The following is a 13390-nucleotide window of genomic DNA, read 5'->3' as shown; positions in this document are numbered from 1 at the left end:
AGGAGAGTTTACCATCAGGGTCCCTGTCTCTCTCCCTCTCTCTCTCCCTCCCTCCTATCTACCGTTTAGGAGACGTAGGTCTTTCCAGGAGAGTTTACCATCAGGGTCCCTGTCTCTCTCCCTCTCTCTCTCCCTCCCTCCTATCTACCGTTTAGGAGACGTAGGTCTTTCCAGGAGAGTTTACCATCAGGGTCCCTGTCTCTCTCTCTCTCCCTCTCTCTCCCTCCCTCCTATCTACCGTTTAGGAGACGTAGGTCTTTCCAGGAGAGTTTACCATCAGGGTCCCTGTCTCTCTCCCTCTCTCTCTCCCTCCCTCCTATCTACCGTTTAGGAGACGTAGGTCTTTCCAGGAGAGTTTACCATCAGGGTCCCTGTCTCTCTCCCTCTCTCTCTCCCTCCCTCCTATCTACCGTTTAGGAGACGTAGGTCTTTCCAGGAGAGTTTACCATCAGGGTCCCTGTCTCTCTCCCTCTCTCTCTCCCTCCCTCCTATCTACCGTTTAGGAGACGTAGGTCTTTCCAGGAGAGTTTACCATCAGGGTCCCTGTCTCTCTCTCTCTCCCTCTCTCTCTCCCTCCCTCCTATTTACCGTTTAGGAGACGTAGGTCTTTCCAGGAGAGTTTACCATCAGGGTCCCTGTCTCTCTCCCTCTCTCTCTCTCTCCCTCCCTCCTATCTACCGTTTAAGAGACGTAGGTCTTTCCAGGAGAGTTTACCATCAGGGTCCCTGTCTCTCTCCCTCTCTCTCTCTCTCTCCCTCCCTCCTATCTACCGTTTAGGAGACGTAGGTCTTTCCAGGAGAGTTTACCATCAGGGTCCCTGTCTCTCTCCCTCTCTCTCTCTCTCCCTCCCTCCTATCTACCGTTTAGGAGACGTAGGTCTTTCCAGGAGAGTTTACCATCAGGGTCCCTGTCTCTCTCCCTCTCCCTCTCTCTCCCTCCCTCCTATCTACCGTTTAGGAGACGTAGGTCTTTCCAGGAGAGTTTACCATCAGGGTCCCTGTCTCTCTCCCTCTCCCTCTCTCTCCCTCCCTCCTATCTACCGTTTAGGAGACGTAGGTCTTTCAAGGAGAGTTTACCATCAGGGTCCCTGTCTCTCTCCCTCTCCCTCTCTCTCCCTCCCTCCTATCTACCGTTTAGGAGACGTAGGTCTTTCCAGGAGAGTTTACCATCAGGGTCCCTGTCTCTCTCCCTCTCTCTCTCCCTCCCTCCTATCTACCGTTTAGGAGACGTAGGTCTTTCCAGGAGAGTTTACCATCAGGGTCCCTGTCTCTCTCCCTCTCTCTCTCCCTCCCTCCTATCTACCGTTTAGGAGACGTAGGTCTTTCCAGGAGAGTTTACCATCAGGGTCCCTGTCTCTCTCTCTCTCCCTCTCTCTCTCCCTCCCTCCTATCTACCGTTTAGGAGACGTAGGTCTTTCCAGGAGAGTTTACCATCAGGGTCCCTGTCTCTCTCCCTCTCTCTCTCTCTCCCTCCCTCCTATCTACCGTTTAGGAGACGTAGGTCTTTCCAGGAGAGTTTACCGTCAGGGTCCCTGTCTCTCTCCCTCTCTCTCTCTCTCCCTCCCTCCTATCTACCGTTTAGGAGACGTAGGTCTTTCCAGGAGAGTTTACCATCAGGGTCCCTGTCTCTCTCCCTCTCTCTCTCTCTCCCTCCCTCCTATCTACCGTTTAGGAGACGTAGGTCTTTCCAGGAGAGTTTACCATCAGGGTCCGTGTCTCTCTCCCTCTCTCTCTCTCTCCCTCCCTCCTATCTACCGTTTAGGAGACGTAGGTCTTTCCAGGAGAGTTTACCATCAGGGTCCCTGTCTCTCTCCCTCTCTCTCCCTCCCTCCTATCTACCGTTTAGGAGACGTAGGTCTTTCCAGGAGAGTTTACAATCAGGGTCCCTGTCTCTCTCCCTCTCTCTCTCTCTCCCTCCCTCCTATCTACCGTTTAGGAGATGTAGGTCTTTCCAGGAGAGTTTACCATCAGGGTCCCTGTCTCTCTCCCTCTCTCTCTCTCCCTCCCTCCTATCTACCGTCTAGGAGACGTAGGTCTTTCCAGCAGAGTTTACCATCAGGGTCCATGTCTCTCTCCCTCTCTCTCTCTCTCCCTCCCTCCTATCTACCGTCTAGGAGACGTAGGTCTTTCCAGGAGAGTTTACCATCAGGGTCTCTGTCTCTCTCCCTCTCTCTCTCTCTCCCTCCCTCCTATCTACCGTTTAGGAGACGTAGGTCTTTCCAGGAGAGTTTACCATCAGGGTCCCTGTCTCTCTCCCTCTCTCTCTCTCTCCCTCCCTCCTATCTACCGTTTAGGAGACGTAGGTCTTTCCAGGAGAGTTTACCATCAGGGTCCCTGTCTCTCTCCCTCCCTCCTATCTACCGTTTAGGAGACGTAGGTCTTTCCAGGAGAGTTTACCATCAGGGTCCCTGTCTCTCTCCCTCTCTCTCTCCCTCCCTCCTATCTACCGTTTAGGAGACGTAGGTCTTTCCAGGAGAGTTTACCATCAGGGTCCCTGTCTCTCTCCCTCTCTCTCTCCCTCCCTCCTATCTACCGTTTAGGAGACGTAGGTCTTTCCAGGAGAGTTTACCATCAGGGTCCCTGTCTCTCTCTCTCTCCCTCTCTCTCCCTCCCTCCTATCTACCGTTTAGGAGACGTAGGTCTTTCCAGGAGAGTTTACCATCAGGGTCCCTGTCTCTCTCCCTCTCTCTCTCCCTCCCTCCTATCTACCGTTTAGGAGACGTAGGTCTTTCCAGGAGAGTTTACCATCAGGGTCCCTGTCTCTCTCCCTCTCTCTCTCCCTCCCTCCTATCTACCGTTTAGGAGACGTAGGTCTTTCCAGGAGAGTTTACCATCAGGGTCCCTGTCTCTCTCCCTCTCTCTCTCCCTCCCTCCTATCTACCGTTTAGGAGACGTAGGTCTTTCCAGGAGAGTTTACCATCAGGGTCCCTGTCTCTCTCTCTCTCCCTCTCTCTCTCCCTCCCTCCTATTTACCGTTTAGGAGACGTAGGTCTTTCCAGGAGAGTTTACCATCAGGGTCCCTGTCTCTCTCCCTCTCTCTCTCTCTCCCTCCCTCCTATCTACCGTTTAGGAGACGTAGGTCTTTCCAGGAGAGTTTACCATCAGGGTCCCTGTCTCTCTCCCTCTCTCTCTCTCTCTCCCTCCCTCCTATCTACCGTTTAGGAGACGTAGGTCTTTCCAGGAGAGTTTACCATCAGGGTCCCTGTCTCTCTCCCTCCCTCCTATCTACCGTTTAGGAGACGTAGGTCTTTCCAGGAGAGTTTACCATCAGGGTCCCTGTCTCTCTCCCTCTCTCTCTCCCTCCCTCCTATCTACCGTTTAGGAGACGTAGGTCTTTCCAGGAGAGTTTACCATCAGGGTCCCTGTCTCTCTCCCTCTCTCTCTCCCTCCCTCCTATCTACCGTTTAGGAGACGTAGGTCTTTCCAGGAGAGTTTACCATCAGGGTCCCTGTCTCTCTCTCTCTCCCTCTCTCTCCCTCCCTCCTATCTACCGTTTAGGAGACGTAGGTCTTTCCAGGAGAGTTTACCATCAGGGTCCCTGTCTCTCTCCCTCTCTCTCTCCCTCCCTCCTATCTACCGTTTAGGAGACGTAGGTCTTTCCAGGAGAGTTTACCATCAGGGTCCCTGTCTCTCTCCCTCTCTCTCTCCCTCCCTCCTATCTACCGTTTAGGAGACGTAGGTCTTTCCAGGAGAGTTTACCATCAGGGTCCCTGTCTCTCTCCCTCTCTCTCTCCCTCCCTCCTATCTACCGTTTAGGAGACGTAAGTCTTTCCAGGAGAGTTTACCATCAGGGTCCCTGTCTCTCTCTCTCTCCCTCTCTCTCTCCCTCCCTCCTATTTACCGTTTAGGAGACGTAGGTCTTTCCAGGAGAGTTTACCATCAGGGTCCCTGTCTCTCTCCCTCTCTCTCTCTCCCTCCCTCCTATCTACCGTCTAGGAGACGTAGGTCTTTCCAGCAGAGTTTACCATCAGGGTCCATGTCTCTCTCCCTCTCTCTCTCTCTCCCTCCCTCCTATCTACCGTCTAGGAGACGTAGGTCTTTCCAGGAGAGTTTACCATCAGGGTCTCTGTCTCTCTCCCTCTCTCTCTCTCTCCCTCCCTCCTATCTACCGTTTAGGAGACGTAGGTCTTTCCAGGAGAGTTTACCATCAGGGTCCCTGTCTCTCTCCCTCTCTCTCTCTCTCCCTCCCTCCTATCTACCGTTTAGGAGACGTAGGTCTTTCCAGGAGAGTTTACCATCAGGGTCCCTGTCTCTCTCCCTCCCTCCTATCTACCGTTTAGGAGACGTAGGTCTTTCCAGGAGAGTTTACCATCAGGGTCCCTGTCTCTCTCCCTCTCTCTCTCCCTCCCTCCTATCTACCGTTTAGGAGACGTAGGTCTTTCCAGGAGAGTTTACCATCAGGGTCCCTGTCTCTCTCCCTCTCTCTCTCCCTCCCTCCTATCTACCGTTTAGGAGACGTAGGTCTTTCCAGGAGAGTTTACCATCAGGGTCCCTGTCTCTCTCTCTCTCCCTCTCTCTCCCTCCCTCCTATCTACCGTTTAGGAGACGTAGGTCTTTCCAGGAGAGTTTACCATCAGGGTCCCTGTCTCTCTCCCTCTCTCTCTCCCTCCCTCCTATCTACCGTTTAGGAGACGTAGGTCTTTCCAGGAGAGTTTACCATCAGGGTCCCTGTCTCTCTCCCTCTCTCTCTCCCTCCCTCCTATCTACCGTTTAGGAGACGTAGGTCTTTCCAGGAGAGTTTACCATCAGGGTCCCTGTCTCTCTCCCTCTCTCTCTCCCTCCCTCCTATCTACCGTTTAGGAGACGTAGGTCTTTCCAGGAGAGTTTACCATCAGGGTCCCTGTCTCTCTCTCTCTCCCTCTCTCTCTCCCTCCCTCCTATTTACCGTTTAGGAGACGTAGGTCTTTCCAGGAGAGTTTACCATCAGGGTCCCTGTCTCTCTCCCTCTCTCTCTCTCTCCCTCCCTCCTATCTACCGTTTAGGAGACGTAGGTCTTTCCAGGAGAGTTTACCATCAGGGTCCCTGTCTCTCTCCCTCTCTCTCTCTCTCTCCCTCCCTCCTATCTACCGTTTAGGAGACGTAGGTCTTTCCAGGAGAGTTTACCATCAGGGTCCCTGTCTCTCTCCCTCCCTCCTATCTACCGTTTAGGAGACGTAGGTCTTTCCAGGAGAGTTTACCATCAGGGTCCCTGTCTCTCTCCCTCTCTCTCTCCCTCCCTCCTATCTACCGTTTAGGAGACGTAGGTCTTTCCAGGAGAGTTTGCCATCAGGGTCCCTGTCTCTCTCCCTCTCTCTCTCCCTCCCTCCTATCTACCGTTTAGGAGACGTAGGTCTTTCCAGGAGAGTTTACCATCAGGGTCCCTGTCTCTCTCTCTCTCCCTCTCTCTCCCTCCCTCCTATCTACCGTTTAGGAGACGTAGGTCTTTCCAGGAGAGTTTACCATCAGGGTCCCTGTCTCTCTCCCTCTCTCTCTCCCTCCCTCCTATCTACCGTTTAGGAGACGTAGGTCTTTCCAGGAGAGTTTACCATCAGGGTCCCTGTCTCTCTCCCTCTCTCTCTCCCTCCCTCCTATCTACCGTTTAGGAGACGTAGGTCTTTCCAGGAGAGTTTACCATCAGGGTCCCTGTCTCTCTCCCTCTCTCTCTCCCTCCCTCCTATCTACCGTTTAGGAGACGTAGGTCTTTCCAGGAGAGTTTACCATCAGGGTCCCTGTCTCTCTCTCTCTCCCTCTCTCTCTCCCTCCCTCCTATTTACCGTTTAGGAGACGTAGGTCTTTCCAGGAGAGTTTACCATCAGGGTCCCTGTCTCTCTCCCTCTCTCTCTCTCTCCCTCCCTCCTATCTACCGTTTAGGAGACGTAGGTCTTTCCAGGAGAGTTTACCATCAGGGTCCCTGTCTCTCTCCCTCTCTCTCTCTCTCTCCCTCCCTCCTATCTACCGTTTAGGAGACGTAGGTCTTTCCAGGAGAGTTTACCATCAGGGTCCCTGTCTCTCTCCCTCTCTCTCTCTCTCCCTCCCTCCTATCTACCGTTTAGGAGACGTAGGTCTTTCCAGGAGAGTTTACCATCAGGGTCCCTGTCTCTCTCCCTCTCTCTCTCCCTCCCTCCTATCTACCGTTTAGGAGACGTAGGTCTTTCCAGGAGAGTTTACCATCAGGGTCCCTGTCTCTCTCCCTCTCTCTCTCCCTCCCTCCTATCTACCGTTTAGGAGACGTAGGTCTTTCCAGGAGAGTTTACCATCAGGGTCCCTGTCTCTCTCTCTCTCCCTCTCTCTCTCCCTCCCTCCTATCTACTGTTTAGGAGACGTAGGTCTTTCCAGGAGAGTTTACTATCAGGGTCCCTGTCTCTCTCCCTCTCTCTCTCTCTCCCTCCCTCCTATCTACCGTTTAGGAGACGTAGGTCTTTCCAGGAGAGTTTACCATCAGGGTCCCTGTCTCTCTCCCTCTCTCTCTCTCTCCCTCCCTCCTATCTACCGTTTAGGAGACGTAGGTCTTTCCAGGAGAGTTTACCATCAGGGTCCCTGTCTCTCTCCCTCTCTCTCTCTCTCCCTCCCTCCTATCTACTGTTTAGGAGACGTAGGTCTTTCCAGGAGAGTTTACCATCAGGGTCCCTGTCTCTCTCCCTCTCTCTCTCTCTCCCTCCCTCCTATCTACCGTTTAGGAGACGTAGGTCTTTCCAGGAGAGTTTACCATCAGGGTCCCTGTCTCTCTCCCTCTCTCTCCCTCCCTCCTATCTACCGTTTAGGAGACGTAGGTCTTTCCAGGAGAGTTTACCATCAGGGTCCCTGTCTCTCTCCCTCTCCCTCTCTCTCCCTCCCCCTATCTACCGTTTAGGAGACGTAGGTCTTTCCAGGAGAGTTTACCATCAGGGTCCCTGTCTCTCTCTCTCCCTCTCTCAGGGATTTAGAAGCACAAATAGTGATTTTACTTTTATTTTTTATTTTTCTGTATTTCTGATACTCGCCTTTTTCTGCACCGCGGGTCGTTAGTAGTTGTGTTTGAGGCTGAAGGGAAAACCCAGTGTGTTTAACCCACCCTCTCTCCCTGTGAAAACCTGTGTGTTTACCCACCCTCTCTCCCTGTGAAAACCCTGTGTGTTTTACCCACCCTCTCTCCCTGTGAAAACCTGTGTGTTTTACCCACCCTCTCTCCCTGTGAAAACCCTGTGTGTTTAACCACCCTCTCTCCCTATGAAAACCCAATGTGTTTAACCACCCTCTCTCCCTGTGAAAACCCTGTGTGTTTAACCCACCCTCTCTCCCTGTCAAAAACCTGTGTGTTTAACCCACCCTCTCTCCCTGTGAAAACCCTGTGTGTTTAACCCACCCTCTCTCCCTGTGAAACCCTGTGTGTTTAACCCACCCTCTCTCCCTGTGAAAACCTGTGTGTTATACCCACCCTCTCTCCCTGTGAAAACCCTGTGTGTTTAACCCACCCTCTCTCCCTGTGAAAACCTGTGTGTTATACCCACCCTCTCTCCCTGTGAAAACCTGTGTGTTATACCCACCCTCTCTCCCTGTGAAAACCCTGTGTGTTTATCCCACCCTCTCTCCCTGTGAAAACCTGTGTGTTTTACCCACCCTCTCTCCCTGTGAAAACCCTGTGTGTATTACCAACCCTCTCTCCCTGTGAAAACCCAGTGTGTTTAACCACCCTCTCTCCCTGTGAAAACCCAGTGTGTTTAACCCACCCTCTCTCCCTGTGAAACCCTGTGTGTTTAACTCACCCTCTCTCCCTGTGAAAACCCATGTGTTTTAGACAGGGTTGGAGCAAAAACCTCCAGGAGACACACACACACACACACGCGCGCGCGCGCAGAACACCGCAGAGATTCACCTCACAATGAGGTGATAGCCGAGGGTCCCGGCAGCTGGTGTTGTCACGGTAACAGGCTGTGGTCAAAAAAACCCTACAGGGAATGAGACAACAACAATTGATGAATCAAAAATATGCTGAGGTAAACAGATATACACACACAGACACAGACACACACAGTTCCACATCATGAGAAACACAATGTGTGTGTGTGTAAATTAAATATTCAGTGGAGAAAAAACCCTGTCTCTTAATCCTGCTTTCTTCCTCCCTCTCCCTCTCCCTCTCCCCTCTCCCTCTCCCTCTCCCTCTCTCCCTCTCTCTCTCTCCCTTCCTCTCTCTCTCCCTCTCCCTCTCCCTTCCTCTCTCTCTCCCTCTCTCTCTCCCTCTCTCCCCTCTCTCCCTCCCTCTCTCCCTCCCTTCCTCTCCCTCCCTCCCTCTCCCTCTCTCTCCCTCTCTATCCCCCCAGTTAGTCTGAATCATTCAGAATGGTCTGTGTACCTGTTAAGTGTTGTTCTTCCCATGAGCACTCTTACAGAAAATCGAGGTGAATGGAATCTGAGCCCAAGGGTGTCACACGCACGCACACACACACACACACACACACACACACACACACACAGGTTGAATCTGAAATATCACCCTGTACATTACCAGCTCTCAGCAGTCACTTAAAAGTCACTTATGGTTGAATTAAATAGCGCTGATTTCTTACATGACTGTGTGTGTGTGTGTGTGTGTGTGTGTGTGTGTGTGTGTGTGTGTGTGTATGTATCATGATAGAGAATACTGTGAATACTGCACTGTCATCAATTTTATTTCAGAGGGTGTGTATGTGGGAACAGCTAAAGTCCTCTGGCATATCGGTGTGTTTGTGTGTGTGTGGCGCCCAGGCATATACATGTGTGTGTGTGTGTGCGACCAGACTGTATCCTCTCTGTGATAACCTTCCATCGTGCTGACTGATGTACTTCCTGTGATGGATATGAGCTGACTCAGCAGGAAGTTCCTTTACATTATTATGTTCAGTATAATTGTTGTTCTTCTTCTTCTGTCTCAACACAGATGTCCACAGAGCTGAGGAGGGATGCAGAGAGACAGCATCACAGCCCGCATTCTACAAACTAACGCACGGCAACATTAAAATGGTGCAGTGGAGGAGTCCCTACTAGTCTGTTAACTAGTCTTCCAGGTCAGGTCGAGGCTCTGACACTCTGCAGATAACAGCCAATCTGTTTCTGAGGAAAATAGTCATTACCTTCATCAAACAGCAATGTGTGTGTTTCTAATCAATAGATGAACGGGCATGGATTGACAGAGTCAATTCAAGAACAATACAACTCTAGGATTCTGGAATGTGATGTGATGAATGCAGATTCCAGAACAATACAACTCTAGGATTCTGGAATGTGATGTGATGAAGGCAGATTCCAGAACAATACAACTAGGATTCTGGAATGTGATGTGATGAATGCAGATTCCAGAACAATACAACTCTAGGATTCTGGAATGTGATGTGATGAATGCAGATTCCAGAACAATACAACTCTAGGATTCTGGAATGTGATGTGATGAATGCAGATTCCAGAATGTGTAGTGTTCTAGAAAATATCCTTCTTCTTCTTCTTCTTCTTCTTCTTGAGGCTGGTTTTTGTCTGGTCGAGCATACGGAAGGAGAATGTCCCCAGGTCTTCTGAGCCTCATGGCGTTGTTTATATGATTACAATAATACACTTGTTTTTTTATATTTGTAATGTATTATTGCATACATATTTATGAAATAAAACTGTCATCGTGAAATGACATGGTTGTGTGAAATACATATTCATGGTGTTTCATGCATTCTACTAGTGACTTTCACTGCTGTCCCGATTCAAGCAGATGTTTTGAGTGACACACTGGGGATGTACTTGTCCTGGTACACGCCTCACCGTGTTGGTTCACTTCCCAGATCCCAGCTAGGAAGGAGAGAAATCAGGTTACACTGTATAATCCAGTTTCATTTCTACAGGATTATTTCAGGAGATACAAGGGCCTCTGGAAAGGATTAGAGTGGGAAGACTTGAGTCTGTCGAGCTGAATGTTACTGACGTGTCTGTGTTAGAAGACAAGAACTCCTAGCTGCCTTGAAGAGAGAGAGAGAGGAGAGAGAGAGAATGAGAGAGAGAGAGAGAAGGAAGAAAGGGAGGAGAGAGAGAGAAAGAGAGAGAAGGAAGGAAGGAAGGAAGGAAGGAAGGGAGTAGAGAGTGAGAAAGAGAGAGAACGAGAGAGAAGAGAGAGAGAGAGAGAGAGAGAGAGAACGAGAGAGAGAGAGAGAGAGAGAGAACGAGAGAGAGAGAGAGAGAGAGAGAGAGAGAGTAGGAAGGAAGAAAGGGAGTAGAGAGAGAGAGAGAGAAAGAAAGAGTACGAGAGAGAGAGAGAGAGAGAGAGAGAGAGAGAGAGAGAGAGAGAGAGATAAGGAAGGAAGGAAGGAAGGAAGGAAGGAAGGATGGAAAGAAGGAAGGAAGGAAGGAAGGAAGGAAGGAAGGAAGGAAGGAAGGAAGGGAGTAGAGAGAGAGAAAGAGAGAGAGAACGAGAGAGAACGAGAGAGAGAGAGAGAGAGAGAGAGAGAGAGAGAGAGAGAGAGAGAGAGAGAGAGAGAGAGAGAGAGAGAGAGAGAGAGAGAGAGAGAGAGAGAGAGAGAGAGAGAAAGGAAGGAAGGAAGGAAGGAAGGAAGAAAGGGAGGAGAGAGAGTAAGAGAGAAGGAAAAAGAGAAGAGAGAGAGAAAGAAGGAAGAGAGGGGGGAGAAAAAGAGATAGAGAGAGAAAGAGAGAGAACGAGAGTCAGAGAGAGAGAGAAGAAAAAAGAGAAGAGAGAGAGAAAGAAGGAAGAGAGTGGGGAGAAAAAGAGAGAAAGAGAGAAAGAGAGAGAACGAGAGTCAGAGAGAGAGAGAAGGAAAAAGAGAAAAGAGAGAGAAAGAAGGAAGAGAGGGTGGAAAAAGAGAGAAAGAGAGAAAGAGAGAGAACGAGAGTCAGAGAGAGAGAGAAGGAAAAAGAGGAGTGAGAGAGAGAAGGAAGAGAGGGGGAGGAGAGAGAGCAAGACGCACATAGAACGACAGAGAGAAGGGAGAGAGATAACACCGCCAGGCAGCAATAAGCGATCACAGCACTCCAGCAGGGATCTGACCCATATAACCCGCTGCTCGTTTAATCAGCCTGCTGGCGGAGCAGCGCAGAGCCCGGCCGCATCTCAATAGAGGCTTTCTACCTTCCTCTCTTTTATTTTCCTCTCGTTTAATCAGCCTGCTGGCGGAGCAGCACAGAGCCCGGCCGAATCTCAATAGAGGCTTTCTACCTTCCTCTCCATTGCTTTCCTCTCTTTAATTTCCTCTCTTTAGTTCCCTCTCTTTAGTTTCCTCTCCTATAGTTTCCTCTCCTACAGTTTCCTCTCCTATAGTTTCCTCTCTTTAGTTTCCTCTCCTATAGTTTCCTCTCCTACATTTTCCTCTCCTATAGTTTCCTCTCCTTTAGTTTCCTCTTTAGTTTCCTCTCCTTTAGTTTCCTCTTTAGTTTCCTCTCTTTAGTTTCCTCTCCTATAGTTTCCTCTCCTTTAGTTTCCTCTATAGTTTCCTCTCTTTAGTTTCCTCTCCTTTAGTTTCCTCTCCTTTAGTTTCCTCTTTAGTTTCCTCTCCTTTAGTTTCCTCTTTAGTTTCCTCTCCTATAGTTTCCTCTCTATAGTTTCCTCTCCTATAGTTTCCTCTCCTTTAGTTTCCTCTTTAGTTTCCTCTCCTATAGTTTCCTCTTTAGTTTCCTCTCTATAGTTTACTCTCTTTAGTTTCCTCTCCTATAGTTTCCTCTCTTTAGTTTCCTCTCCTATAGTTTCCTCTCCTACATTTTCCTCTCCTATAGTTTCCTCTCCTTTAGTTTCCTCTTTAGTTTCCTCTCCTATAGTTTCCTCTCCTTTAGTTTCCTCTTTAGTTTCCTCTCTTTAGTTTCCTCTTTAGTTTCCTCTCCTATAGTTTCCTCTCCTTTAGTTTCCTCTCCTATAGTTTCCTCTCCTTTAGTTTCCTCTTTAGTTTCCTCTCCTATAGTTTCCTCTCTATAGTTTCCTCTCCTATAGTTTCCTCTCCTTTAGTTTCCTCTTTAGTTTCCTCTCTTTAGTTTCCTCTCCTATAGTTTCCTCTCTATAGTTTCCTCTCCTATAGTTTCCTCTCCTTTAGTTTCCTCTTTAGTTTCCTCTCCTATAGTTTCCTCTTTAGTTTCCTCTTTAGTTTCCTCTCCTATAGTTTCCTCTCCTATAGTTTCCTCTCTATAGTTTCCTCTCCTATAGTTTCCTCTCCTATAGTTTCCTCTCTATAGTTTCCTCTCCTATAGTTTCCTCTCCTATAGTTTCCTCTCTTTAGTTTCATCTCCTATAGTTTCCTCTCCTTTAGTTTCCTCTTTAGTTTCCTCTCCTATAGTTTCCTCTTTAGTTTCCTCTCCTATAGTTTCCTCTCCTTTAGTTTCCTCTCCTATAGTTTCCTCTCCTTTAGTTTCCTCTCCTATAGTTTCCTCTCCTACAGTTTCCTCTCCTATAGTTTCCTCTCTTTAGTTTCCTCTCCTATAGTTTCCTCTCCTACATTTTCCTCTCCTATAGTTTCCTCTCCTTTAGTTTCCTCTTTAGTTTCCTCTCCTTTAGTTTCCTCTTTAGTTTCCTCTCTTTAGTTTCCTCTCCTATAGTTTCCTCTCCTTTAGTTTCCTCTATAGTTTCCTCTCTTTAGTTTCCTCTCCTTTAGTTTCCTCTCCTTTAGTTTCCTCTTTAGTTTCCTCTCCTTTAGTTTCCTCTTTAGTTTCCTCTCCTATAGTTTCCTCTCTATAGTTTCCTCTCCTATAGTTTCCTCTCCTTTAGTTTCCTCTTTAGTTTCCTCTCCTATAGTTTCCTCTTTAGTTTCCTCTCTATAGTTTACTCTCTTTAGTTTCCTCTCCTATAGTTTCCTCTCCTTTAGTTTCCTCTTTAGTTTCCTCTCCTATAGTTTCCTCTTTAGTTTCCTCTCTATAGTTTACTCTCTTTAGTTTCCTCTCCTATAGTTTCCTCTCTTTAGTTTCCTCTCCTATAGTTTCCTCTCCTACATTTTCCTCTCCTATAGTTTCCTCTCCTTTAGTTTCCTCTTTAGTTTCCTCTCCTATAGTTTCCTCTCCTTTAGTTTCCTCTCCTATAGTTTCCTCTCCTTTAGTTTCCTCTTTAGTTTCCTCTCCTATAGTTTCCTCTCTATAGTTTCCTCTCCTATAGTTTCCTCTCCTTTAGTTTCCTCTTTAGTTTCCTCTCTTTAGTTTCCTCTCCTATAGTTTCCTCTCTATAGTTTCCTCTCCTATAGTTTCCTCTCCTTTAGTTTCCTCTTTAGTTTCCTCTCCTATAGTTTCCTCTTTAGTTTCCTCTTTAGTTTCCTCTCCTATAGTTTCCTCTCCTATAGTTTCCTCTCTATAGTTTCCTCTCCTATAGTTTCCTCTCCTATAGTTTCCTCTCTATAGTTTCCTCTCCTATAGTTTCCTCTCCTATAGTTTCCTCTCTTTAGTTTCATCTCCTATAGTTTCCTCTCCTTTAGTTTCCTCTTTAGTTTCCTCTC

This window comes from Oncorhynchus clarkii, chromosome 19 (genome assembly GCF_045791955.1).
Source record: "Oncorhynchus clarkii lewisi isolate Uvic-CL-2024 chromosome 19, UVic_Ocla_1.0, whole genome shotgun sequence".
Lineage (NCBI taxonomy): Eukaryota > Metazoa > Chordata > Actinopteri > Salmoniformes > Salmonidae > Oncorhynchus > Oncorhynchus clarkii.
This window is presented reverse-complemented; position numbering follows the sequence as displayed.